This window comes from Pongo abelii, chromosome 3 (assembly GCF_028885655.2).
Source record: "Pongo abelii isolate AG06213 chromosome 3, NHGRI_mPonAbe1-v2.0_pri, whole genome shotgun sequence".
NCBI classification, from domain to species: domain Eukaryota; kingdom Metazoa; phylum Chordata; class Mammalia; order Primates; family Hominidae; genus Pongo; species Pongo abelii.
The window spans coordinates 60,020,342-60,046,932 of record NC_071988.2 but is presented as its reverse complement, the minus strand read 5'-3'; the positions used below and the strand labels follow the sequence as shown (position 1 = coordinate 60,046,932).

The following is a 26,591-nucleotide window of genomic DNA, read 5'->3' as shown; positions in this document are numbered from 1 at the left end:
AATCCCCATGTGTCAAGGATGGGACCTGGTGGGAGGTGATTGGATCATGGGGGTGGTTTTCCCTATGCTGTTCTCGTGATAGTGAGTGAGTTCTCCCGAGATCTGATGGTTTCATAAGTGTTTGACAGTTCCTCCTACGCACACTGCTCTTTCGCCCGCTCCCGGGGAAGATGTGCCTGCTTCCCCTTCCAGCATGATTGTAAGTTTTCCAAGGCCTCCCCAGCCATGCAGAACTGTGAGTTAATTAAACCTGTTTTCTGGATAAATTACCCATGAGAATGGACTAATACATCTATGTAGAAACTTGGATGAGCTTGACATTCTCATAGTCAATATTTTGTACTTCTGAGGCTGTGTTCCTGCTCCACTCTCCCTATGAGGTCTTCCTGAGACCCCTTGATGGTAGGCTGCATTGGCTGTATGGCTGCTCAGATTAGGGTTTGGAGCATGGATGGCCTATCCTGAGGTCACAGACCTGTACCTCACCTGGCCTGGGTCCAGCCTCTCTCTCCTGGCATACTTTGGGATGAATGCCACTACCTTGCAAAGTACTTTACTCCCCTGCTGGGTACAAAGCCTTAACACCTGTGAAGGTGAAAGAAGTCTGGGGATTTTGGTTGACCATGAGTACAAATGAAAAAAACAGGGAGGTAGTCATTAAGAAACTATCAGATGGCATGATCTACTGGAAGAGTGACAGCTTTAGTGTCAAGACAGCTGAATTTGAATCCCTGCTTAGCTATTTTCCAGCTCTGTGACCTTGAGCAAGTTATTTTCTCTTTAAGTTTCAATATTTTCATCTGTATCATGGGAATATTAAAATGGGCCATGGTTAGGATTAGAAATAATGTATACAAAGTGGCTAGTCCAGTGTCTGGCATGTAGTCGGTTGTAATAAATAATGGTTATTGCTAATATTATTTGGCTGTATCAACAGAGTAGCTGTTTCCAGATCAAATAAGGTAGTTGACACACTTCTTAGCTTCATCTGGGGAAACATATTCAATTTGAGACCCTCCACTCTGTGTGTGTGTTTGTGTGTGTGTGTGCGCGCGCGCGTGCGCATGCATAATTAAACATTTAGATCTTTCCAAGGATGGTGGTCAGAAAAGCAGAGAATCTGAAAAACACGTAGTATGAGGGAAATGGGAATGTTTATCTTGGCAAAGAGAAAGCTGAGATTGAACTGCCTTTAAGTATTTGTTGGGTCACCCTGTAGAAGTGGAAATAGACACATGGGTTATAGCTCTGAAGGACATAATTAGACTCAGTGGGGAAACTGGGAGGCCAGATCCTGCCAGAAACAATTCTAGCCATCTAACAATTAGAGCTGTCCAGTAGTAGATTAGGCTGCCTCTGAATTGTCTTGTTCCTGGAATTGTGCATCAGAAGATGTGAGACTAGTGGGAGCACTGGGAAGATTTTGGCTTTGGATGGGAGCCTAGATGAGAATGAACTCCAAGGCTCCTTTGTCTGTAGTGGCCGTCTTGCTCGTTTTTCTTGTTTAGTTCCTGTAGGAGGCACCAGTCATAAAAACCCCTTGATATTAAACACCATTATAACTTCCAAGGAGCTGCAAACACCCATGGAACGTAAAACATGAAGGTCTCTTATCCTATACCTAGCTTTCTCCCTAGAATTAAATTTTAACTTGGTTTGGGAGAGAGAGAGTCCCAGCCAGCATTTCTCTTTAGAATGATTAAAGTCTTCGGATCCATCTGGACTCGTTCATTTTAACTATTCCATTTCCCAAGAATATCATCTCATTACTTTTTCAATGACCCAATATTTTCAGCACAAGTGAATGAGTCCAGAAAGTCATTTCAGCCATTGATTATTTTTGGTAACCTTCTGATCTGTTCTGAATCCCTTTTCTTTTAATTTCCATTTATGTCCTCCTGTCTCATCATCTGTTCCAAGCTGAAAATAGTAACTTGGCTTGACCTTATTATCTACTATTTAAGATTTTATAGTCTTTGGTTAAATCTCATCTTAATAAGTGTTCCTAGGCTATAGATTGTAGTTTTTCGTTTACTTTTTTTTTTTTAAAGGCTGTTCTTTGTCACTCCTATCTATGATCACAGGACCAACATTATGGCCCCTTTCTGAGTATACCAGAATCTCACTTCATCTTTTTGATAAGAACCATCCTCAACATCAGCTTAGTAAGTTATACCTATTTGCTTAGAAACAAAGAACACCTCCTCTTTAGCGTTGACCTATGTCCCAATTCTGTTTCTGAATATACCTAAAATCCTACTACATGGGATTTAAAATGCCACTGGGTAGGGCAATGTACTAAGTGGTATTAGTTAAATCTTAATGTGGCTGAGTTTGTCAGCTTCTTAGAAGTAAATTTTGACAACTGAGAAGAGATTGGGCAACAGAACTCTGGATTTTTTTTTTTTTGCTAGACTATAACTGTAACTATAACTATAAAACTATATATATATAACTATATATAAATATATATAATATATTTGTATATCTATAACTATAAATATATATAATATATATTTATATATCTATAACTATAAATATATATATATATTTGAGACAGGGTCTTGCTCTGTCACCCAAGCTGGAGTGCAGTGGTGCGATCATGGTTCATTGCAGCCTTGACCTCCCGGGCTCAAGTGATCCTTCCTGATTCAGCCTCCTGAGTGGCTGGGACTATAGGTACATGTCACTATGCTAGGCTAATTTTAAAATTTTTTGTAGAGACTGAGTCGCATTAAGTTGCCGAGGCTGACCTTGAACTCCTGGGCTCAAGTGTTCTGCCCACCTTGGCCTCCCACAGTGCTGGGATTACAGGCATGAGCCACTGCGCCTGACCAAACAATATCTTTTAAAGCAAATATTTATTGAATGCATAGATGTGATTGGCAGTATAATATTGAAAAAAACATGAAGAAGACACAGTAGTGGACCTCAAGGACCTGCTATTCAGGAGTGTGGGGGCTTGGGTTAAGACCTGAGAAAACATAGAAAGGGGAGTTTCAGATCATTAGTGACAAACTTCAGATTTTGAGAGCAGGATCTGGGTGGCCTAAAGTAGTTTTCATACTCAGAAGTGGAGAGAAAGGAGACAGAAGGTGGTAGAAAAGAGTAATTTTCTTTCAGCTCCCTGGGATGCTTTTTTTTCATGGATGAATCAGAGTTTCCTTAGATTTTCAATTATCTTTCTAGTGTGTCCTGCCTGGTTGGGCATTACTCAAAACCCATCCAGTCCTCTGAGGCTTGAACGGACTTGTGATGCATGTCCTTAGGGCCTGTCTTTGTTGGTAAATCCAATTTGAGAGGAGGCAGCAAATCAACAGGAAAGGAAAATACTTCCCTTTCTTAATGGTAAAGCCCTCCTCTTTGTTCTTTGTGCCACAAAGTCGTTTTTATGTTCCTGGACTCAGCTCACCTTCCACGTCCACTATGGAAGCTTTTCTGATCACCCAGCTGGACTCGAGCTTTGGGTGGCTGCAGTGCTGTCTGCTGTCACCCTGAGCGCCTGAGCACTCCTATGGTGCTTACCAGTCCCCGGCTGGCATTGCAGGTTGTCCTTTCCTGTGTAGGACAGGAGGCTGGCCATGGTCATATCACCATCATCAACCTCAAATTGTCGGAGAAGGGCGACCAGGTCAAGGTGCTGAGGATGAAGTCCAGTACTATGCCCTGCCTTTAGTCGAGGGCTTACAATCTGGGCTGGTCTTTCTCAAACGGGTTTGCTGGTGTTACTTGAGGTCTATGAATTCTGTGAGAACTTTAAAAAATTGTGTTTATCTGTCAATAATAATAAAACATTTTATCAGTTATAAATACAGAAATTATTTTTTAAATGATAATTTGCTATGGAGAGGCATTTTCTTATGTATTTATTTATTTATGTAACTTTAATTTTAATTTTTTTGAGACAGGGTTTTGCTCTGTCACCCAGACTGGAGTGCAGTGGTGTGATCTCTGCTCACTGCAGCCTCAATCACCCAGGCTCAAGAGATCCTCCCACCTCAGCCTCCCCAGTAGCTGGGAATACAGGCACACACCACCATGCCCAGCTAGTTTTTGTAATTTTTGTAGAGACGGGGTTCTTCCATGTTGCCTAGGGTGGTGAATTTACTTTTTTTTATGACCATATTATTCAGGGGTTTTACAGACGATTTCTGATACCAAAAGACTATTATTTCTCCAAAAGAGGTTCTTATATTACTCAAATATGAGAGACATTGGTTTAGTCAATTTCATTCTGTCATTAACAAATTCATTCATTCATCAATAAACATTTATGGTAAGCCTATTTATTAGGTGCCAGGCACTTTGTCAGGCACATGAGCAAGTGGTCAGGACCTGTTCTGGGCTCCAGAATCCTCACTGCTGTTCTTGACTTACCAGGTAGCCCCTACCGCAGAGTTCAGGCTATCGACTTCTCTATGCCTCACTTTCTCCACCACTAATAAAAGGGTAAGAGTATATCTATTTTTGTCTTTTGGAGGGGTAGAAAAACATACCGTAGGATTTATTTAGTTATTTATTTTAATTAATTTTTTTAATGCTGCCATGAGAAAGCAGATACCTTAGGATTTAAAAACCAAACAAAACCAAATGGAAGAATTACTTGTTTCCAAATTTGGTGTTTTTGAGTCAGAGGCAAGTGCTAAATTCACATTTCTTTCTACCTCCCACTAACCTCAGTGGGAGGGATCCAGGACCCATGGAAGGTCTCAATCAGCTCTAGCAGAAATGGGTCCTACACCGTAGAGCAGATTTTTCACAAGAGCTGCTTTTAGATTTGTTTATGCCGCCACCGACCTCCAATTTCACATTTCAGAAACTCCCATGGGGCTGAGGAGTTACTCCCTGGGAATCTTCTCTGCTTAGCAGGAGCTCAAGAGCAGAGTGCTGATGGGTCTCATCTTTAAAGAACAATCTGTCACAAAGCTAAGGGGCTTATTACTCATCCTAACACTGAGCACTAAATAAACACTGGAGTAGATAGAGACATAACCTGGGACCTTTGAGCATAGAGCTGATATGAATAGTCATTAAAGTAGCACATTGGCAAACCCACTACCCACTGGGACCATTCTTGTTGGAAAAGTCTGATCATCTGGCATCCAATTGCAATGCAATCAGTAAGAACTATTCCATGGTGCTTAAACATGTCAGAGTAAATCTCTAACAGGGCCACTACCACCCCGGAAGAGTAGGTGAGATGCACTTTGCTTTAAAGGGACACCTTCCTTTCTCAATATGCTCACAGACAGACGGGGAGCCAGGATCATGCAATCCAGTTGGGCAGATTTTTTTCTGATTCTGAGCATCACATTTAGCGGGGCAAGTTTTTGTTCCCACAGCTTCAAGGTCTGGAGCCAGACCTCCACTGGTACATGAATCGCACTGTGTTTGGGCATCCTAGAAGATATAAGGTGGGCCTATCAGTGGGTCAGCTTATTTACCAGGGCCTGCTTGCTCTCTGTGGAGCAAGAACTACTAGGGCTTTTATGGGGACATGCTGCCTTCATTCATCCAGCAAAAATTATTGAGTGTCTACTTTGTGCCAGACACCACACTAGATATCAGAGACACAGAGAGAGATAAGGCCCAGTCCCTACTTTTTAGGTGCTTATAATCCAGGTGGAGACACAGACAAATCACGACACAGAGCAGTAAGAGTGATGACAAGGGAAATGCAGTCCTTTTTTTCTTGCCAGTCTTGGAGGGTTAGAAAAGCCTTGTTGGAAGGCGGATGTTCAAACTGAGACCCAGAGAATGTGTGAGTTAACAGGTAAAGGCAAGAGGATGGCAAACTGTACAAGTCCCAAGGCATGGGACAGCATGTAGATCTGAAACTACACATATTTCCAGATTGGCTGCTCAGAGAGTGCAAGATGATATGTTGAGAAATGAGATAGAAGAGGTAAACTTCCTTGATTACATTGCCCCTTACTTATTTTTCTCTGCACTCCTTCCCCAAAGCAGGTATGGCAGGTACATCAGTGTGTGCATATGTGTGTGTGTGTTTGCATTAAAAAACAACTCCAGCAAACGTTTCAATTCAAATATTTAGTTTGCTTGGTTGAAAACTATTTAGAAGGTAAAGTGTTTGCTCCAGGTCGGGTTGGGGAAAACATCACATGTGAGGCTAGTTATCACAGGGGCTGTGACCTGGTCCTTGCCAAGCTTCCAAATGTTCAGAAGAAGTTTTAGTCTTTAAGAAAGCAAGCTACCAGGGACTCTCAGTAAAGAAACAGAAGGGACTGTGCCAGAGGGATGCTAGGAGAAACCCTCACAGTTTGCCTTATAAGAATGTAAGATCTCTGAATGAATAATTGTGTATCCTATGGGACCTACAGAAGCAGAAATTGTGGTCCTGTGAATAAGATGGTGACGGCTATGTGACAACACGGCTTGTTAAATCAAGCTGGCAGACATAATTAACAATAAGCACAGTATAAAGTCTTGGCATGGCAGTTTACATAGTCATAGAATGTTGGAATAGTTAAGATATTGGTTAGATATTACAATAAAGTAACAGTGGATTTAATAAAATAAGAGGATTATTTCTTCTCTCATAGAAGTCTGAGCTGGTAGGTGGTCCAAAGGTGGTAGGTGGTAGGCAGCTCTGCTTTATGAGTTTGTACAGGACCCAGATACCTTCTATCTTGTTCAACTACCATCTAGGGTCGAAGATGACTCACTACCACCACGTCCAAACTCCAATTTGAAGGAAAATGGAAAGGGGAAAGTTGAACCAACAGTACCTTTATGAAGGCATGGCCTGAAAACGGAAGATTATCACTTCTCTTTGCATCACACTGGCAGGTAATTGGTTGCTTGGCCACATGTAGCTGCAATAAAGACTGGGAACTGCAGTCTCTAGTTGAGCAGGATGTATTTAGCTAGAGTTTGGGATGTTATTGCCAAGGGAAAGAAGAGAAGAATGGATAGTGGTGAACAATTAGTCAACTGTCATAGATGTTTATCTCTATCATTTGATCCTCTCAACAACCTTGTTAGAAAGCAGGCACAGATTGTTTACCATCCTCATTTTTGCAGATGAGAAAATTGAGGTGGAAGATTGAGGGACTCCATCAATATCACACAATGAAGCCACATGGCATAGTGGGACAACTGCAAAAAGCTTGGTTAGGAGGTGCCCTGGTTGGGCACAGTATTAACCACTGAGTTTTCTAAAACGTATTCCTCAGCCTAGGAACAGAAGTTCCCAGTGCTTGCAGCTTCTTTCAAGAAAAAGCTTCCCGGTAATCATGGGTTAGAGGTCTGAGGAGCACAAATTCAAGGGCATTTTGAACATGGCCCCACATGGATGTGATGTGGCTAACCCATCTTTTTTTTTTCTTTTTTAAATTATTTATTATTATTATTATACTTTAAGTTCTAGGGTACATGTGCACAATGTGCAGGTTTGTTACATATGTATACATGTGCCATGTTGGTGTGCTGCACCCGTTAACTCGTCATTTACATTAGGTATATCTCCTAATGCTATCCCTCCCCCCTCCCCCAACCCCACAACAGGCCCCGGTGTGTGATGTTCCCCACCCTGTGTCCAAGTGTTCTCCTTGTTCAATTCCCACCTAAGAGTGAGAACATGTGGTGTTTGGTTTTCTGTCCTTGCGATAGTTTACCCAGAATGATGGTTTCCAGCTTCATCCGTGTCCCTACAAAGGACATGAACTCATCCCTTTTTATGGCTGCATAGTATTCCATGGTGTATATGTGCCACATTTTCTTAATTCAGTCTATCATTGTTGGACATTTGGGTTGGTTCCAAGTCTTTGCTATTGTGAATAGTGCCGCAATAAACATATGTGTGCATGTGTCTTTATAGCAGCATGATTTATAATCCTTTGGGTATATACCTAGTAATGGGATGGCTGGGTCAAATGGTATTTCTAGTTCTAGATCCCTGAGGAATCGCTACACTGTCTTCCACAATGGTTGAACTAGTTTATAGTCCCACCAATAGTGTAAAAGTGTTCCTATTTCTCCACATCCTCTCCAGCACCTGTTGTTTCCTGACTTTTTAATGATCACCATTCTAACTGGTGTGAGATGGTATCTCATTGTGGTTTTGTTTTGCATTTCTCTGATGGCCAGTGATGATGAGCATTTTTTCATGTGTCTGTTGGCTGCATAAATGTCTTCTTTTGAGAAGTGTCTGTTCATATCCTTTGCCCACTTTTTGATGGGGTTGTTTGATTTTTTCTTGTAAATTTGTTTAAGTTCTTTGTAGATTCTGGGTATTAGCCTTTTGTCAGATGGGTAGATTGTAAAAATTTTCTCCCATTCTGTAGTGGCTAACCCATCTTTGCCTCTTCCAGTCCAAGCACAGACAATGAGCAGAGAGGAGGACAATGTGGATTAATGGAAAGAACACTGGATTGGGGTCAGGAGACCCCAAGAACATTGAATTGGAGTCATTTTTAGCTCACATCAGTTGCATGCCTGTGAAGTGACAGCTACTGAGCTTGACACTGGCATGTCTTCTCATTTAATCTCAGAATAACACTGTGAGGTAGATGTTACTATGTATATTTTACAGAAGACAAAACTGAGGCCCAAAGAACTGAGTGGCCCAAAGTTATATAGCTTGTGAGAGGTAGGGCTAGAATTCTAACCTAGACCTTCTGACTGCTAACCCCAAGCCCTTCTACAAAATCATACTGTTCTATATACCAAGTAACTGCTGGGCAAGCCGGAACTGAAATGGGATATGCCACCAGTCACACGGATGAGCCGTAACACGTCTACCTGGGGCCCAGGTACTTAGGTTGTGTACTTTGTGATTCTGCTTTTTTTGTGTGAGGGAAACCCCTATATCAGAGGTTAGATCCCCTAAATTGGCCTTACACACATATTCTGCTTGATCTGTCTTCTCTGGGCTATGCTTTTTTCTTTGTTAATTTTCTTCTCTTTTCAAAATTCCTGAAGGAATGTATGCTCATAAAATTCAAATAACATAGAAGAGTCAGAGGTCAATTAGGATGCTTCCCTAACCTCTCTAACTCCTTTTCCAGTCCCTTTCCAGAGGAGACCATTTTCAGCAGTCTGGGGAGCACCTTCAGATGTTTCTTGTCTAAACATTTATTTTTGTCAAGATTTTTAAAAAGTAAAAATGGGAATGTGTGTGCTGTTTTGCAGTTAGCTTTTTTTCCACTTCACAATACCTTGTGTTTATCTTTCTATACCAGTATATTAAAACTGATCTCATTACCATCTCACACCAGTTAGAATGGCAATCATTAAAAAGTCAGGAAACAACAGGTGCTGGAGAGGATGTGGAGAAATAGGAACACTTTTACACTGTTGGTGGGACTGTAAACTAATTCAACCCTTGTGGAAGTCAGTGTGGCGATTCCTCAGGGATCTAGAACTAGAAATTCCATTCGACCCAGCCATCCCATTACTGGGTATATACCCAAAGGACTATAAATCATGCTGCTATAAAGACACATGCACACGTATGTTTATTGCGGCATTATTCACAATAGCAAAGACTTGGAACCAACCCAAATGTCCAACAATGATAGACTGGATTAAGAAAATGTGGCACATATACACCATGGAATACTATGCAGCCATAAAAAATGATGAGTTCACGTCCTTTGTAGGGACATGGATGAAATTGGAAATCATCATTCTCAGTAAACTATCGCAAGAACAAAAAACCAAACACCGCATATTCTCACTCATAGGTGGGAATTGAACAATGAGAACACATGGACACAGGAAGGGGAACATCACACTCTGGGGACTGTTGTGGGGTGGGGGGAGGGGGGAGGGATAGCACTGGGAGATATACCTAATGCTAGATGACGAGTTGGTGGGTGCAGCGCACCAGCATGGCACATGTATACATATGTAACTTACCTGCACATTGCGCACATGTACCATAAAACCTTAAGTTTAATAATAATAAATAATAATAAAAGAAGAAAAAAAAAAAAAAAAAAAAAAAAACAAACTGATCTCATTATTGCTGGTGGACATGTGTCACACTAGACACACATCTGACTTCAGGTCTTGCTCCGTTTGGTATTGTATGATGTGTGGTTAATGGTGTGGACTTTAGACCCATTCAACCTCTGTCCTGAATCCTGGATCCATCACTTATTAGCTGTGTGATCCCGGGAAACTGACTTAATGGCTCCGTGCCTCAGTTTCTTCACCTGTAAAGTGGGGTTAATATTGGTAACCTACCTCATAGGATGCTAGGAGGACTAAATGAGTTAACACATGTAATACATTTACAACAGAGCCTGCAACATATGGTATATGAGTGCTAGATGAGGTTTAGCTATTCTTTTCACACCTGGATACTATTTCATAATATATCTAGTCTATTACTTGACATATAAGTTGTTTGTGTTTTTTTTTTTTTTGCTAAAACAAACACTGTTGTGATCAGCATACGTTTACATATCCCTTTGTGCACATGTGGAAGTGTTTCTGTAGAATAAATTTCTTGGAATAGCATTAGTGGGCCTGAAGGTGGGGGATTTTCAGTGGTAACATCAGTTGGTGGGCTCTGCTTGACCATGCTTTTCTTGGTTCACTCATATCAGCTCACCCAGTAGCAGCTGTTGGGCATCCTGCCAGTGTCCTATCCGTCACATGGCCAGTGGTTGGCAGAGCTATGTGGCAGTAAGCATTCCTCTTTGTCTTCCCAGGGCCTGGCCCTTCGTCAGTGTTCATTAGACTGGATGGCTTGGCTTCCTGGTGATCCCGATTGAGATTCTGAATTGCTACTTTATGTAAAGCATGGTGCCCAGAGGAGACATGCCCGGGGCCAAGAACCTTGATCAGACCCACATGCCCAGCATAAGGCTGAGGATGAGATTGTACAAGTGGTCAAGAGAATCAACATGGTTTCACCCTTGAATCAGTCCAGGTTCACTAGGGGCTCCATGACATGGCACTTTTTAACTTGGCGATCATGTCTTTGCTGAGTGACATGGGGTAGGTGTGGATTTGATGATTCACATGACGCAGGGATTGAGTGCACCTCCCAAAAAACAGGAAGTGAAATAAAGCAGCACTGTGTATTGCTGCTGTGACATTTCTCTTGATCTTATTAACACAGGAGGGGTTAAGCAATAAATGTGATAATCTCACTTGGGGAATTTGGGGTTGGTTGTTTATCCGATCCTTGAACATTTATTGAACAGTTATTTTGTGTCAGACACGGTTATTGATGTTGGGGGTATGGAACTATGGACTAAGGCATAATTTCAACCTTTGAAAACTCCACAGAAGCTTTAAGAACCTTGAGGAAACTTAATTTTTCAAGAACAATGGGAGTGAAGATATAATACTGCAGGTGAGGCCTGAGCTCCACCCTGGATGAGGCTGGGAGATGGGTATGCACGGGATTATTGGGGTCCCTTCACACAGAAATGCTCACTGGAGAGGCTTTCCTGTACAAATATTAGAAATGTAAAATTACATGTTAATTTCTTTTTCTGTGCTTAGGAAAGGTGCAGGATATATAATTTAGAAAAATGTAAAGGAAAATTAAAGATCACCTATAACTCTCTCATCCCGATGCAACCATTGTGGAATGTACGTGTATTTATTTCTTTACCATGTTTGTATGTAGGTGCATTTTAAAAGCAAAATTAGGAATCATACTTCATATTCTGCTTTGTGACTTGCTTTGTCACTCAAACTGCATTAGGAGCATTTCACAAATCTTTGAATATTCCTTTATTACATGATATGTAATGGATTATGGTGTTCTGTTATATATTATAGTCGAGTTAGTCAATTAATGATTTGAAAGGGCACACTGGTTAATTATTGTTGTCTTTTCTCCTACGCCTCCTGGTTTTGGCTTTTATTATTTTGTAAAGATGCAGGAGAAATCTTGAGTTCTGAGTGTTTATCCCCATCCTTTGTGAACACTGTTCTCAGGCACACAAAACAACATGGGCCGGGCATGCTGGCGGGCACCTGTAGTCCCAGGTACTCGAGAGGCTGAGGCAAGAGAATCTCTTGAACCTGGGAAGTGGAGGTTGCAGTGAGCCAAGATCGTGCCACTGCACTCCAGCCTGGGTGACAAGAGCAAGACTCCATCTCAAAAAACAAACAAACAAACAAAAACACACACACACAAAAACCCACAACATGATTCCAGTTTCTATGCTCATTTTAGAATCCTGCACCTGACCACCATGCAAAAATTCCTCTGGATAACTTCATTTGGGCCTTCCCTCGGGTGGAACTGGAAGATTGTTTTCCAAACTCCACTCCTTTTCCATTTGTGTTGTCCACTCACCGAGTGCCCCTTTCTCTTTCATTTTTAGACACCTCGGCTGCAGCTGACTCCAGAAGCATATTCCCTCTTTAAGTCTCGGCTCCACAGGTTGCTTCTTCTCCTCATCATTTCTCATTTCTCACTGTGAAAGTCTTTGCTTTCTCTCTTTATGGCTTCCTGACACCTGAAAATAGAGGTAATTTAAATTTGGTAATTATGATGACAACAAAACAACTTATGTTGAAATGCAGAGTTTAAAATGCCAGAGTTTCCTGCTATTGAGATCTCTCTGCCTTCATTCTGTGGATACCGCTGTGGGAGCTTGCCTGAGTCTGCCCCAGATCAGGAGGCCAAGCATGAGACGATGAGAAACAGCTTCTGCACAGAGGTGGTAACTTCTACCTCTTGGGGGATGGGGGCTGGTCAGCCAGAGTTACCACATTCAGGTTCAGCCCCTTCAGACCTTCCTAACCTCCAGGTGGAATCTTTGCCTTCCCCCCTTCTGGACCCTGCACGGGGAGGGTCTCGGGCTGTAGCCACGAGGCGGCATTAGGCAGCTAGAATCACAGAGTGGGGACTAGGGGATGGGGTTTCTTCTCTGACAGTGGTTAGGTGAGTCACCCTCTGTGGGCTGCTCATGGCAGCCTCTTCCTCTATCCTTGAAGCAGGCCTTCCAAAGACTTCACCTGCTCCATTATAAAGGGCTTTGAGTTCTGCAAGAGGCAGCTGTGAATGTATTAGCATCCTGCTTTCTGTATGAACATCCTGCTTTCTGGCACATGGCTAGGCCATCGCTTAAACAACCGGCGCCAATTCACAGTGAAAAAAGATCTGCTCAAAGCTGGTTTCAGAAGGAGGACACGGGAGGCGTATAATATCGAGCCCGTCTCCCGACGGTGCCATCTGTTCTCATTAAGGCAGCCACAGCGCCGAAGGAAGGGCCTCCAGGTGCACACAAGGAAGCCTGCTCGCCTTGTTATTCTCTCAGAGACTTTGCCTTTTGTTTTGTTTAGTTTTGTTTTTGTCTGGCAGGCTCAAAAAGACACTGTTCTACTTTCCGCAGAACAATCACTCTCACACTTTAAGAAATTAAGTCTCTGGGAAAAAAAAATATTGTTTAAGAGGGCTTGTAATGGCTCCTTGACCACATGCTGTGCCTGCCAATTTATAACAGAGAAATATTACAGAAGTTGGGAGCCAAAGTTGGTGTGCACAGCCATTGCTTAAAGAGGGATGGATGCTTCCTGGGGACAATGATCTTCCCCTGGGGCCCCCAGCATTTATTCAATCTGGAGAGAATTTGTCTGCCAGGCTCCCACTCCTACATCCCAGGAAGAGCTGGGCTCATTCATCATCTTGTGTATTCGGAAAGTGGTGATAATTCCTCTGAGAGCCAACTGGGCTCGGGAGAGTGTGATCAAACTTCTGCTGGCAATCAGACTGCCTTTGGGGAGGGGAGTCTCCATTTTGCAGGTATGTCTCTACTGCCAGTCTGCAGGGAAGCCTACCCAGTCAACAATATGTTACCATGAAAATCTCCTTTTGGGGGTATCTTATATCACATTATAGGAAAAGGCAGAGGAAATATCAAAAGCATTTGGCCCCGAATTTAAAATGATCTTTCCGTAAATTTTTTTAGACTTTGTTTTACAAGATTGGTCTGAGGCCTAAAGCATGTCTTCGGGCCTCTTACATACTCATAATATCCTCCTTCTCTCTTGGGGTGTGCTTCCTGCCTGCCCTCAACATCCCTTACCACACTCTTATTCTGTCTCTCCTCACATGCGTGGTTTGTATATTATGTCCTGTCAGTCAATTCCTACTAAAATGTTAGCTGATGTTAGGGTATTCTCTTGGGAAGATAATTGTATTTTAATAGGTGGCTTGAATATAGAAAAGCTTCATCCTAAAGTTGCAAAGCCTCACTGGGGAAAAACAGGCAATTTTGGATAGAGTGAGGGATGAGGGGATGAGAAGGGGGAATGTATGTGAGGTCAGAGGCAGTCTCGCATCTTACTGTGCATCATCCATGGAACCTGCCTTTCTTTTCTCTCTTTTTTTTCTTTGTCCCCGACCTCAGAGTAAATGGCACCTCACACACTCTTGTGGGCCAGAAAGAAAGTCTTTCATAGGCAGATAGGAAATAAGACAGCAGTTTTTCCAAGAGTACTGAAATGCAACAAGTCTACTGGTCTGTTGAGTTAAAAAATGGTGAGTTTGGTTGTTCTTGTTCATCTAGTTCAGCTGATCGGTTCGGTAGAAGCAATAGAGTACTGTACTACAGTACAGTAAAACTGTTGCTTCACAGCAGCCATCCCTAAACTTTTTGGCACCAGGGACTGGTTTCATGGAAGACATTTTTTTTCCACAGAAGGGGTGGGAGACGGTTTTGGGATGAAACTGTTCCACCTCAGATCATCAGCTATTAGCACATTAGATTCTCATAAGGAGCACACAATCTAAATCCCTCGCATGTGCAGTTCACAATAGGGCTTGCGCCCCTGTGAGAATCTAATGCAGCTGTGGATCCGACAGGAGGCGGAGCTCAGGTGGTAATGCTGCTCACTTCCTGCTGTGGGGCCCCGTTCCTAACCCATACCAGTCTGTGGACCAGGGGCTGGGGACCCCTGATTTACAGCACTAAGTTACCAGTTTCCACGTTGGTGGGATTGGCGGAAACTTTTCAAACTCTGTGTGATGGAGTAACACAGGGTAGAAGGAGTACCCTTGGGAAAAGCCTGGCTGCATCTGTCCCTTTATAAAGGAGACAACTGAAGCTAATTTATTTTTAAAACACAAAATGAAATTTGGTTTGAAATTTGAGGAGGAGATACATTGATGTAGCCTCTGAGAAGGAGTCAAAGACCAATAAAAGGTGGTTGTTTCTGTTCCCAAACCCAGAAGCCAATAGGGGCCACAGAAGGAGCACAGCGCCACGGTGACCATGCGGCAGCACTGTCAGATTTAGCAAGAAGAAATACAGGGTGCCCAGGGAAGTCTGAATTTCTGATGAACACTGAAGACTTTTTTAGTGTGTATGATTTTTGGAACATATTTACAGAAAAAAATTATTTATCTGAATTCAAACTGAGTGTCCTATATTTTTATCTGGCAATCTGGTACCATACTGCCCCTTTGTAATTCCTTGTATATGTTGTTAAAGAATAATTTTTTTGAAGGGTAAAATTATAACTTGTATGAATATGAAATGAACATGTGTCAAGGATTTTTTTAGTTCACCGATTAATGAGCGAATCAGTAAGATGTCACAACTGGTTAGAAGAATTCAGAACACACACACACACACACACACAATCAGGAAAGGCTGAACTGAATTTGTTAATAGTTGCAAAACTAGCCAAATTCCCAGGGCAATAATCAGTTGCATTCCACTGGGCAAAATTAATTTGTGTTTCTATGTACAAGAATCATTTGCATTACTCTCAGTTTTCTACAACTTGCAGTAGTTGTAAAATAGGCCAAAGACAATGAACACTACAGAATAACCAGGAAGTGTGTGTTAGAATATCCAGGAATCATTTTTGCCTATTTCAAAGCCTTTCACAATTGAAACATTTGACAGTGTTTTGCCCTCTCCTATCTCGGGCCTTTGCACTTGATGGTTCCTCCACTTTTTTAGTTGTCTTGAACTTACCCTTGACTGTGGGAGATCAGAATATGCCACCCCAAAATATGCCTGTTTGGCGTGAGGATTGTTGAGCTGATGGCAAATAAGGAGAAACACATGCAGGAAAGCACCCTGCTCTTTCCCTATTTGCCTAAAATCAGGACATACATTTATGAAGACAAAAGACATCCCACCTCCTCTTGCTCCCCAGGCAAACAGAGATTAACCACTTAAGACAACTTTGGATCCTTACATGCCTGGAGAAAGCACCAGAGGAACCTACATTAACAAGCTTCACCAACTAGCCTTTATCTGCCAATTATTTGCCTTTCCAAAAGTTGCTGCCCCTAAGACTCAAAGTTCTTTTCCTTTGTGTCACAAATCTAAAAACGTACTGTTCCTTGTTGAAGATACTATATAAATTGGTATTCAAAGCCACCTCTTTGAAAGTTTCTTATTCTCTGGGTTTCTCCTATGTATGTATGAAATATACGTACACCAAACAAACATCTGTTTGTTTTTCTCTCGTTAACCTTTTTTTTTGTTTGTTACAGGGGCCTGTTCTAAGAACTTATAAGAGTTAAGAAAAAAAAAATTATCTTCAAACATCATTACCTCTGGAAAGCTCTTCCTGACCCACAAACTAGGTTGGGTTCATGTGCTACGAGCTCTCACAGGACCATGTTTCCTTCATTAGGGCATGTATGTGAGTTTATAATTCATCCTCCTTAGTGAGGTTTCTAAGTCCTTGCATGATCTGACCCCTGCACCCATCAGCTTCCCTTTCAATAACTGTGCTCTGGTCATACTTCTCTCCCTTCTGTTCCTCAACCATAACAAATTCTTCCCTGCCTTAAGGACTTTGCACCTGTTGTTCCCTGTGCCTGGAATATTTTTTCTTCTGGTTCTTGCAAGGCATGTTTCTTTTCATCCGTCAGGTCTCAGCTTGAATGTCAGAAAAGCCTCTCCTGATTATCTTATCTAAAGGTGCTCCCTTCTCCACTCCCACTTTCTATTCTAGTGATTCCTCAGCCTTAGCACAGATCAGAATCACCTGGCAGGCCTGATAAAACACAGGTTGCTGGGGCCCATGGCCAGAGTATTTGATTCAGCAGGTTCGGAAGCAGCATGAAGGTCTGTGTTTTAACAAGTTCTCAGTTGATGCTGATGCTGCCAGGATGGGCATCACTCTTGGAGTGTTTTCTTTCAACACCTGACATTCTGTTTGTTTTCCCCCTTTGCTGATTTGCTTTCTGTCTCCCATAGAACTGAAAGTTCCACACGAGCAGAGATAGTGATGCTCCTAGTCTCTGGTTCATCTACAGTACTAAGAACAGTGCCTTATATAAAAGAAGTTTAATGATTATTTGATGAATGAATGAATGAACCATTTTCTATTTTTTTGTTTTGTATTGTAACAAAGGGTTTGCTTACCAAATTACTGTTGAACTCAGGTGCCAGAACCAAGTTATAGAGATTGGCTTTCATCACTAAGATATATTTGTGGAAGAGGAGTTGTCTTAATTTAATAAACCACAACAATATTTGACCAGTAACTTGAATAAAGACAAGTGCCTACTGTGGCCTGCACTTTCCATTAGCACACCTTCCTACTTAGGGTCAATGTCATTAACCAACAGTTGGTTAGATGACATCAGGGCTTTAGGTGCTATTGACAGGTCTCAAGAAGACATGAGTTTTGCCAAGACTGGTAGCTATGATGAGCATTCAGAAGACATATATGACAAGTGGGATGAGGGAAGGGCTTGTGCTTTGGCTTTAAGCATGCCTCGTGGATGAAGCAGCTTGGGTAAAGGAAGGGAGAGAGAGGAAGCAGGGAGAATCCTTCCTCCAAGCTAGGTTATAGGCAGCACTCTCACATCCCTGGTCTTGGCAGGTCCTAACTCCAGGCCTCCTGATGCCCATATTCTGTTCCAAAGACCCCAGTCCAGGCTTTAGGGCATAGCCTCAGGCTCTCCTACCCACTAACCCTCTAGGTTCTGTTTGTTTCCCCCCTTCTACTCTCTTCTATGCCATTCCTCTAGGCTTTTACCTTGCCATGTGACAGGCTTATGTGGTAAACTAATGGGTCCTAATGACTGCCACACACACACACACACACACCCCTATATATAAGGCTGCGTGCGGTGGTTCACGCCTGTAATCCCAGCACTTTGTGAGGCCAAGGCGGGTGGGTTGCTTGAGCTCAGGAGCTTGAGACCAGCCTGGGCAACACGGTGAAACCCTATCTCTACAAAAAAGTTCAAAAATTAGCCAGGCATGGCGGCGCTTACATGTAGTCCCAGCTACTTGGGAGTCTGAGGCAGGAGGATTGCTTGAGTCCAGGAGGTCGAGCCTGTAGTGAGCCATGTTCATGGCCTGGGTGACAAAGTGAGACCCTGTTTCAAAAAAATATTTATATATCCATATGTATCTCCTTGTCGGGTGTGTGTGTAGTGAGACACAATATGGCATAGTGCCTAAAAGCATATACTCTGAAGCCAATCCTATGTTTGAATCTTTTTTCTGCTAAATACTGTGTGTCCCTGAGAAAGATGCTTACCCATTCTGTTCTTCATATTATGGGGTTAACAATAGCACTAAATCATAGGGTTGTTGTAGATATAAAAGCGATAATAATTGTAAAGGGTTTAGTTCCTGTGCCTTGTGGCTACCAGGATAATAGGCCTAATAGACAGCCCCCTATGGAAACAGCTTTCCATTTTAACAAGGGACTTTGGTAAACACATGCGCTGAGTACAACACTCTTGGCAGATCAGATATTTGATGGCATTCAGATGACAGCATGTGAGCAGATGCCCATTCTGTCTGGGTGTTAGGGGACAGAGCACTAGGTGACTTGGCGGCTGTCTCTGGTCTTAAAAATTGCTCAGACCCTGGCAATTGAGGATAAGACAGTAATAGCAATGTTGTATTCAGGAGCGTTGCTTTAAATAATCCTTCTCCCTAATAGCTTTGCCCCTGGCGTGTGACAGGTGTTTACATTATTAAGTAAAAGCATTTAAACAGCGACCTCCGTGGTATAAGGGTGAAGGAGATTAAAATCCAAGCAGTGCTCCAGCTATTTAAATCAATGAGACTTGTCAGATCTGTAACACGTGAGCTACTTAGAGGGCGCAGGCACCTATTGTTTTGGAGCTTCGACTAATATCTCAATATGCTCCCTCCCTCCAAGTCTGGCCAGGCCCTGGGATGCTCATTAAAGGCTGGTCTGACCACGGCCTCTTTCCCTGTGGAAGCAGCATTAACTAACTCTTGGCTAAATGCGTGGCAAATAGTTATACTGTTAGGGAGGATCAGAGCTTGAGTTGATTCCTGCTTAGAGAAATGACCTTGCACGGAATTCCAGTGGTTAAGTTCCTTAGCTAACCAGAAGCATTGCCCCCCTCTTCCGCTAGGGGGTGCTAAACCAGGCTGCTTGGCTTTGCCCACAGCCATCCTTTCTTGAGTTGTGTTTTCCCAGTCTTTAGCTATGACATTGACAACTTCAGGTCCACCTGCAGCATTGAGGAACCAAGTTTCGGAAACTTAAATCTCTCTCTTTTTTAAAGCTTCATGCCCTCATCATGAACAAGAAAGTTCTCTCTTCCTTAGTAATCAAACTTAGATCCTTCATTTGTGTCAACGGAAGGGAAGTCTCCATGTAAGAAGAGCAGCTGGACCTTAAAGATCCAACTCTTATTCCTCAATATTCCTCAAGATTTATTGTCCCCTTGGAGGTCTCTAGCTAATTTCTGCAGGTCTTACAAGGCTGGCTTCAGAGGGCGCTGATTCATTATTAATTCTCCAGTTCTAAGCAGGCGAGCAGGGTGGGGGACACTTGAACCTTCTTTTAATTCCTTGGATTCACAGCTGAGCCAGGCTGGCCACAAAAGGAACTGCACACAGGTAGGGTTACAAGGCAAAGTTTACTTTTCTTCAATTTATAGCCCCATATGTCTGCCTGTCTGACTCATGGAATGTTGCCAGGTGGAGGGTTCCTGATGCCAAGAGACTGCTTAAGCCTCATCTGTGGAAGTGCTGGTTCAGCAGAGGGTGAAGCACTTTCTTCCTGGGTGGTCTCAAGGTCTCTTTTCCTGGTGATTGACTTTGGGAAGTTCTTCCTGTCACAGGAAAGCCCTACTTCTATCCATAGCAGCAGGTGAGGCCACAGCCTTTAGTCTCTACATGACTTCTTTGTCAAAATGCAACATCAAAGGGTTCACAAGGAAAAGAGACCCATGCAAATAATCCCTGGCTGCTCACAGTGTCAGGACCAGCAGCACAAGTATCACCTGGGAGCCTATTAGAAATGCAGAATCTCAGGTCCCCAGCCCTGCTGAAACAGAATCTGCATTTTAACAAGCTGCCCAGATAGTTTGTGTGCATGCTGCAGCTTGGGAAATAGTGACAGAGCAGAGAGACAGCCTTTTGTATACACTGTCTCTTTCCACCACAAGAAACAACTGCATTAAAGCTTGGTTCAAGGAAAAGTCCTGTGATGTCCCTGTCCTTTGGAGCTGAGGAATTAACATGGGCTCTGTGGGGTTTTTCTGGAGGATGGCAGAATTGTTGGGGATGCTTGAATTTCTGAAAATGTTTGAAGGGAGAAGGAATGTAACGAACCTTCTGCTCAGAGCAAAGCAATGAGACCGTATCATGGGTTGGAGACTACTGCACAAGTTACTTTGCTTATTTCTATAATTGTGGTCAGTACCTCTGCCATCTGCCATCTTCCTACAGCAGTGTGTAGGCCTCTAGGAGGCCTGGAGCAAGATCAGCACCCAGGTGGAGGCCTCTTGGCCTCTTGTCCAAAGGACACTTGTCCAAAGAAAAAACCCTGTCAAAATGCAGGGGACTCCCAGACAATGCAACGTTCATTCAGGTCAATCAATTCTGTCAAAAGTTCATTCAATGAAATTAGTACGAAGTGGGTACTCAACTGCTTAGCCAGTTTAGTCTCCACAGCAACTCCGAGGCCACAGGTAAATACAGTCTCAGGCATGGAAGAAAATCTGGTGTTTATTCAGAGAGGCAGTAGATATCCCTCTGTCCCTGACCTGCTAGCTGTGTGACCCAAGGCAAGTTACTTATCTTCCCCAACCAGTAGCTTCTCCATTTTAAAATGGGTTATCAGAAGGTACTGATCTTCTGGGTGTGTTGTAAATGCTAAGCTTACTATTCATTCTAGGCCAGGCATGGTGGCTCATGCCTGTAATTCCAGCACTTTGGGAGGCCCAAGCAAGGGGATTGCTTGAGCCCAGGAGTTTGAGACCAGCCTAGGAAACATAGTGAGACCCAGTCCTAGCAAAAAATAAAAAAAAAATTTAGCTGAGTGTGGTGGTGCATGCTTGTAGTCCCCGCTACTCAGGAGGATGAAGTAGGAGAATCACTTGAGCCCAGGAGCTCAAGGCTGCAGTAAGCTATGATTGTGCCATTACACTCTAGCCTGGGTGACAGAGCAAGACTCTGTTTAAAAAAAAAAAAAAGCACCCTGTAATGCTATTACTCACACTTAAAGTCTTCACTATAGGAGGTAAGAATGATATTTCAGGAGTGTAAGGAATCTTGATGTCACCTTATGGAAAGGGGATGAAAAAGAAGATGAAAAAGTCTTGTTTTCATTTTGCCAGAGTCATGGATTCCAGTTCCAGGTCTGTTTTGCATCACCATAGTCCCAAACAAGTGTAACATCCAGAGCCCAGGAAGAATTCTGGATGAAATATCAGCCAGGAGCAGGACTGTGACAGCTGTAGGTCACTTGGGCCATAAAGTTAGTTAATGGGGAAGACAGATGAATGAGTGTATTGTGGCAACATATCAGAAGGTCTGAGGCATAAATAGTGTTGGAAAATAATAAGACAGTTGGTTCTTGAGGATCAACATTGCAGGGAAGGAGAAATGCACAGCAAAAGACTATATTGTGTTTTTGGATTGTGGCCGGGGATGCACATTCACTCTGCCCCTCTTCTCTTCAACCCCGCTCTCCACATCCCGTGACCTGGTGGGATGCCAGTGGTCATGAGATCCTATCACATACATGAGTTTCAAGAGTCACTAACAAGCTTGTAAAGAACAGGTACTTTCTAAAGAATATTCACTCTTGCAGCTGTATTCCTAGGGCTTAAATAGCACACTGTTTTCCACTGACAAATGATTTCGGGTAGGGAGATCTCATGAACTTGTACTAATGGCAGACACATTTGAATTTCTTTTTTATTCTGAAAGCTAACTGCTGAAAGCAAATGTGAAAAAAAAATTATCTCCCTCTGTTTTATCTCTGGGAGAAGATAAAAATACGAGGTGTTTTAATTTGGCAGTGATCTGGGCGCCTTCCGCTGGCCTGTTTTCCTTTTGCGAAGAGCTCCCACTTTCGGGACTGCCGTTTCTTTGATCTTATATTCTCTCTGTGTTCAGGTACCCCTTTGTGCCTACCTGAATCGTGTGTAACAAATCATCTTAATTACTTCAGGCCTGGCTTCCTCCTCCAGTTCTCATTTTCTGAAATTCCTGCGATGGTTACCAAATAAATCAGTGTGGGGCTCCAGCCCTTGGAAACAGCACGGAGGCACCAGCAGCAGCCAGAGGAATTTCAAAGTTAGTTAAAAGGCACAGGAGGAGTGAGGGAATTGATTGAGAACCTCCCTACCCACCCTGATTTTCAGCCTGGAGAGTTAGTGCTGCCTGTACTCCAATTCCATGTGCTTTGCAGGGCTCAGCCCTCACATTTTTCCCCGTAGAAGAGAGAATAATTAATGCCGTGACTCCTTGGCGTGGTAGCTAGAGCCCTGCTGTCATCAGCAGTGCCCCAAACGCAGTAGGAACACGTACCGTATTTCAAAGCCCAGGCAGGCAGAGAAGGGGGCAGGAACTGGTGGCGCGCTGTGACCTGCGGGAGCTCCCTGGCGCAGCCAGTAGGAGGCCCAAGCTAGGCGGAGAGAGGGTCGTGGGGAAGCGAGCCGCTCCCGGGACTCGTCACTGGGTTGGAGCTGGCCCGCTTGAGTGGTTCCAGTTCCAGGAAGGCCGGGTGGCGTGGGGCTGTGTGTTAAGTGGCCGTTTGTAAGAAGAACCCTCTGGCGGAGAGGTGCCGAGACAGGCTGGGCTGTGATCCTGCACGCCCGGCGGCCTAAGGGGAGGTAATTGGGAACCGCGAGCTGACACTGCGGAAAATAAAATGTAAGCCGCGCAGCCGCATCAACGCCTTCCTGACAGCGATGTCTGTTAGTCCACGGCGTCCCCTCCTAACGGGAGTTGCGAAGGACCCATTCCGGAGGCATTTCACGAGGCCCCGTAACACCTGGGCGAGTGAGCTGCTGAGAATTGCATGGCTCCTTCTGGGGCCAGGCGGTCCTAGGAGAGCCGGCTGGGAGGCCGATTGCTTGGACGTCCCCCGCCCGCCCCCCCAACTCTGCGTGCGGCGACGTTGGGAGGTCCCGTTAGAAGCTCCTTGGGCGGGATCTGTCCACCATGCTGCGGCGTGGAGTGGGGGAGGTTTCGGTCTCTGCCAAGGGAAGGTGCTGTTGAGTGCATCGCCGTGAACATGACGCAGCACATCCTACGGCCCCTGTGGATATGTGGATGCTGTGGGGGCCTGTTGGGTCCGATAGAAATTTCAAAATCAAAAATTTTCACCATCCTCGTTGGGTGATGGTTTGTAGAATATTTTTGAGGGAGTCTTGTTTGAGGCGGACAGACTAACTCACCTGGTACACTCTTTTTCGAGAACATGGTGATAAAATAGGTTGGCTCGAAAGAGAAGGTGTCATTCCTCCACTCCCTTTCCCAAGAGGGCTTCGAGGGACACCCAAGTGACCAGGATGTGGCTTCTCCTGTGATAGCCATCTGAGAACGTTGTTCTCTGTTCTTTACTTGCTTCTAGTCAGAAAACATGGCCTGTGTTAGGCGCCCTAGGGGATAAAGTGAATTAGACCTGGACCTGACTCCAGTTTTTTCTTTTAAAACTCACTCGTTTTTTCTTAAAAAAAAAAACTCCCCAGGTGTTTCTAATGTACAGCTGTTTTTTGTTGGGAATTACTACATTAAATTACCTCGAAGACTCTTCTCATTTCAGATATTTTTTGGTTTCCTAATTGTTTTTCTAAAATTTTTAATTATTTTTATTTTTATTTTTTATTTTTTTGTAGAGGTGAGGCCTCCCTATGTCGCCCAGGCTAGTCTCGAACTCCTGGGCTTAAGCTATCCTGCCACTTCAGCTTCCCAAAGTGTTGGGATTACAGGCCCGAGTCACTGTGCCTAGCTTCCCCTAGTTCTTGAGCTCTTCTGGGGCCACTAGATTCTCTTTCACCAGCATGAAGTAGGATCGTTTTAGTTAGGGTCAAATTATAACCTTAAATCCCAAGTGACACTGTTCTTTTGTGACCACTAACCCCCCAAAAGATTTTTTTTTTTTCTGATTTCAAAACTTCTCCTAAATCATCCTGCAAATTTTACTGAACCTCTACTGCATGCCAGAGGCCCCATTCTAGGCATTGGGGAAAAATACAATGGTGCAGACAAGGAGCCTGTTCTCATGGAGCTTACATTCTAGAATCCGATGCAGATCATTATGAATTTCCCCTTTATTTTGTTTTAGTCTCTTTCTTAAACTTTCAACTGTATTCTTCTGGTTACTCATTCCCAGTTCATCCTAGGGCAGAAACATAAATTAAGTCCACTTTTATACTTGGTATTACGCACTGAATGTTTTTGTCCCTTTCAAATTCATATGTTGAAATCGAATCCCTAATGTGATGGTATTTGGAGGTGAGGCCTTTGGGAGGTAATTAGGTCATGAGGAAAGAACCCTCATGAATGGGATTAGTGCCTTTTAGAAAGAGGCAGGAGAGCTAGCTCATCTGCTTGCCGCCTTGGGAGGATACAACACGAAGTTGGCAGTTTGCAACCTGGAAGAGAGTCCTCGCCAGCACCTGACCATGCTGGCACCCTGATCTCTGACTTTCAGCCTCCAGAATTATGGGAAATTTCTGTTATTTATAAGTCACCCAGTCTATACTACTTTGTTATAGTGGCTGGAACTAAGACACTTGTTCATCCTTCATCTGTAGGAAAATGCTAAATCAGATAATGACAACCACTGTGAACTATATTATCTCTAGGGTATTATGGGGTCTCCAGGGCAGGTGAGAGAAATATCTTTTTATAACTAAAAATGTTGAGCACTCTAACCATTTGGATGCATATTTTTTACTCTCTGTATTTAAAAGTTAAGTCTCATTTTCTACTTGTAGTTGACATCTGTTGTTATCATTTACTGCTCTGTTACATGCTGGGAGGATACATTCCCTAGTCTTCCATTTTTGTGAGTAGGGACTTTTTCAGAAAACACTCCTAGCTTCTTGGTTCCCTGTATCCCCCTTTTCCCTTCCCCTCAAGGGAGGAGGAGTGAGCTACCTGATGGGTGAGTTTGAGTGCAGTGGCTGAGCATGTGACTCTCAGCCCCTTTCTATTTTCTCTTTGTCACCTACAAGTGTGCAAAGCTCTTCCATATCATACATGACAGGAGCAGGCCCCCATGGGAGACTGCATGTCCGTGATGGGGGCAGGCCCATCTAATTCAGGAATTAGCAAGCTCATTTGGTTAACAGACCTAAAGCCATGTTGTAAGGCTGACATTTTAAGGCTTTTCTACTTGGCTTCTGGGTGTTTCTCTCAACTGGCTCCAAACTAAGGTGGGGCATTGAGCTTCCTCAAACCCCAACAGTACCCATATCTCAATTCCCTAGAGAACCACCTTCTCCAGCTCATAGTAAGTTTGAATTAAGTGAAACTGACTCTACACATGAGACCCACAATTAGCTCCCCTTGGCTACAAGATTTGTTTAAGGATGAACATAGGGCCCAGTCAGATCTAATGAATCACAGTGATGTTTTTCTCGTTGAGGAACTCTTAATTTTATCTGCTGGACCTAAAGGAGGGTGTAGGGATTACAGCCATTGCTGCCATCCCATTACAACATGAAGCCAAGAGACGTAGAAAAATGCTCCTGATGCCATTGGTTGAGTTCAGGATTCAGCCACATCTGAAATGTATTCTACCCCTGGACTTTTCATCTTAAGTGAAACAATAAGTTCCCTTTGTGCTTAAGCTAGTTTGGGTCAGTTTCCTACTGCTTGCAATGGTAAATGGATCATTCTTTATATTATTTTCACATTGTTAGTTTTAATTGATTTTAGATCACCACAGATCACCTCAATTACTCACGTTAGATCCCAGGAGCTAGAAGCAATTTTAGAAAGTGTTAATAGCAGGAGGATACTTAGGTTTTAATGTTGAGATGTTAATTATTTTAGGCACCTTGTATTACCTATTTACTTTGTCTATCTATTTGTTATTTTTTGGTAAACAAATCTGATGGGGTACTTGACTATAGTAAGTCTTTAATCAAACTTTAACAATGCAATCAGTTCATTTTTTCCTTTTGATTAACTGGACAAGAGCAACTCTTGTTCTTTAAAGTCATAATGATCTTTATAAATATCCTCAAGGAAACAACAAACTCTTGAGGAAAGTTATTTCGGTCACATCCCAACATAAAAGACTGGAAATTTTTTACCAAGAATTCTGGTAGAGGTGGAATATAACCAGGAGGGTGTTGAGGTTTGGATGGACAACGAGAAGAGAGAAGGGCCTTCTGGAAATCGGGAAGAAAATCAGTGGAGTCAAGAGTGAGGCAC

General features: G+C 43.2%; 1 long non-coding RNA gene across 1 annotated transcript; it reads right to left on the bottom strand.

Annotated features, from left to right (window-relative positions):
• Positions 1 to 2,844: 2,844 nt before the first annotated feature.
• Positions 2,845 to 23,137, bottom strand: LOC129058983 (uncharacterized). The gene is made up of 3 exons (XR_008524510.1): positions 22,728 to 23,137; positions 12,290 to 12,452; positions 2,845 to 3,774 (listed from the first exon to the last, which is right to left on the bottom strand). It is a non-coding gene; the product is annotated as an uncharacterized LOC129058983 (long non-coding RNA).
• Positions 23,138 to 26,591: the final 3,454 nt, after the last annotated feature.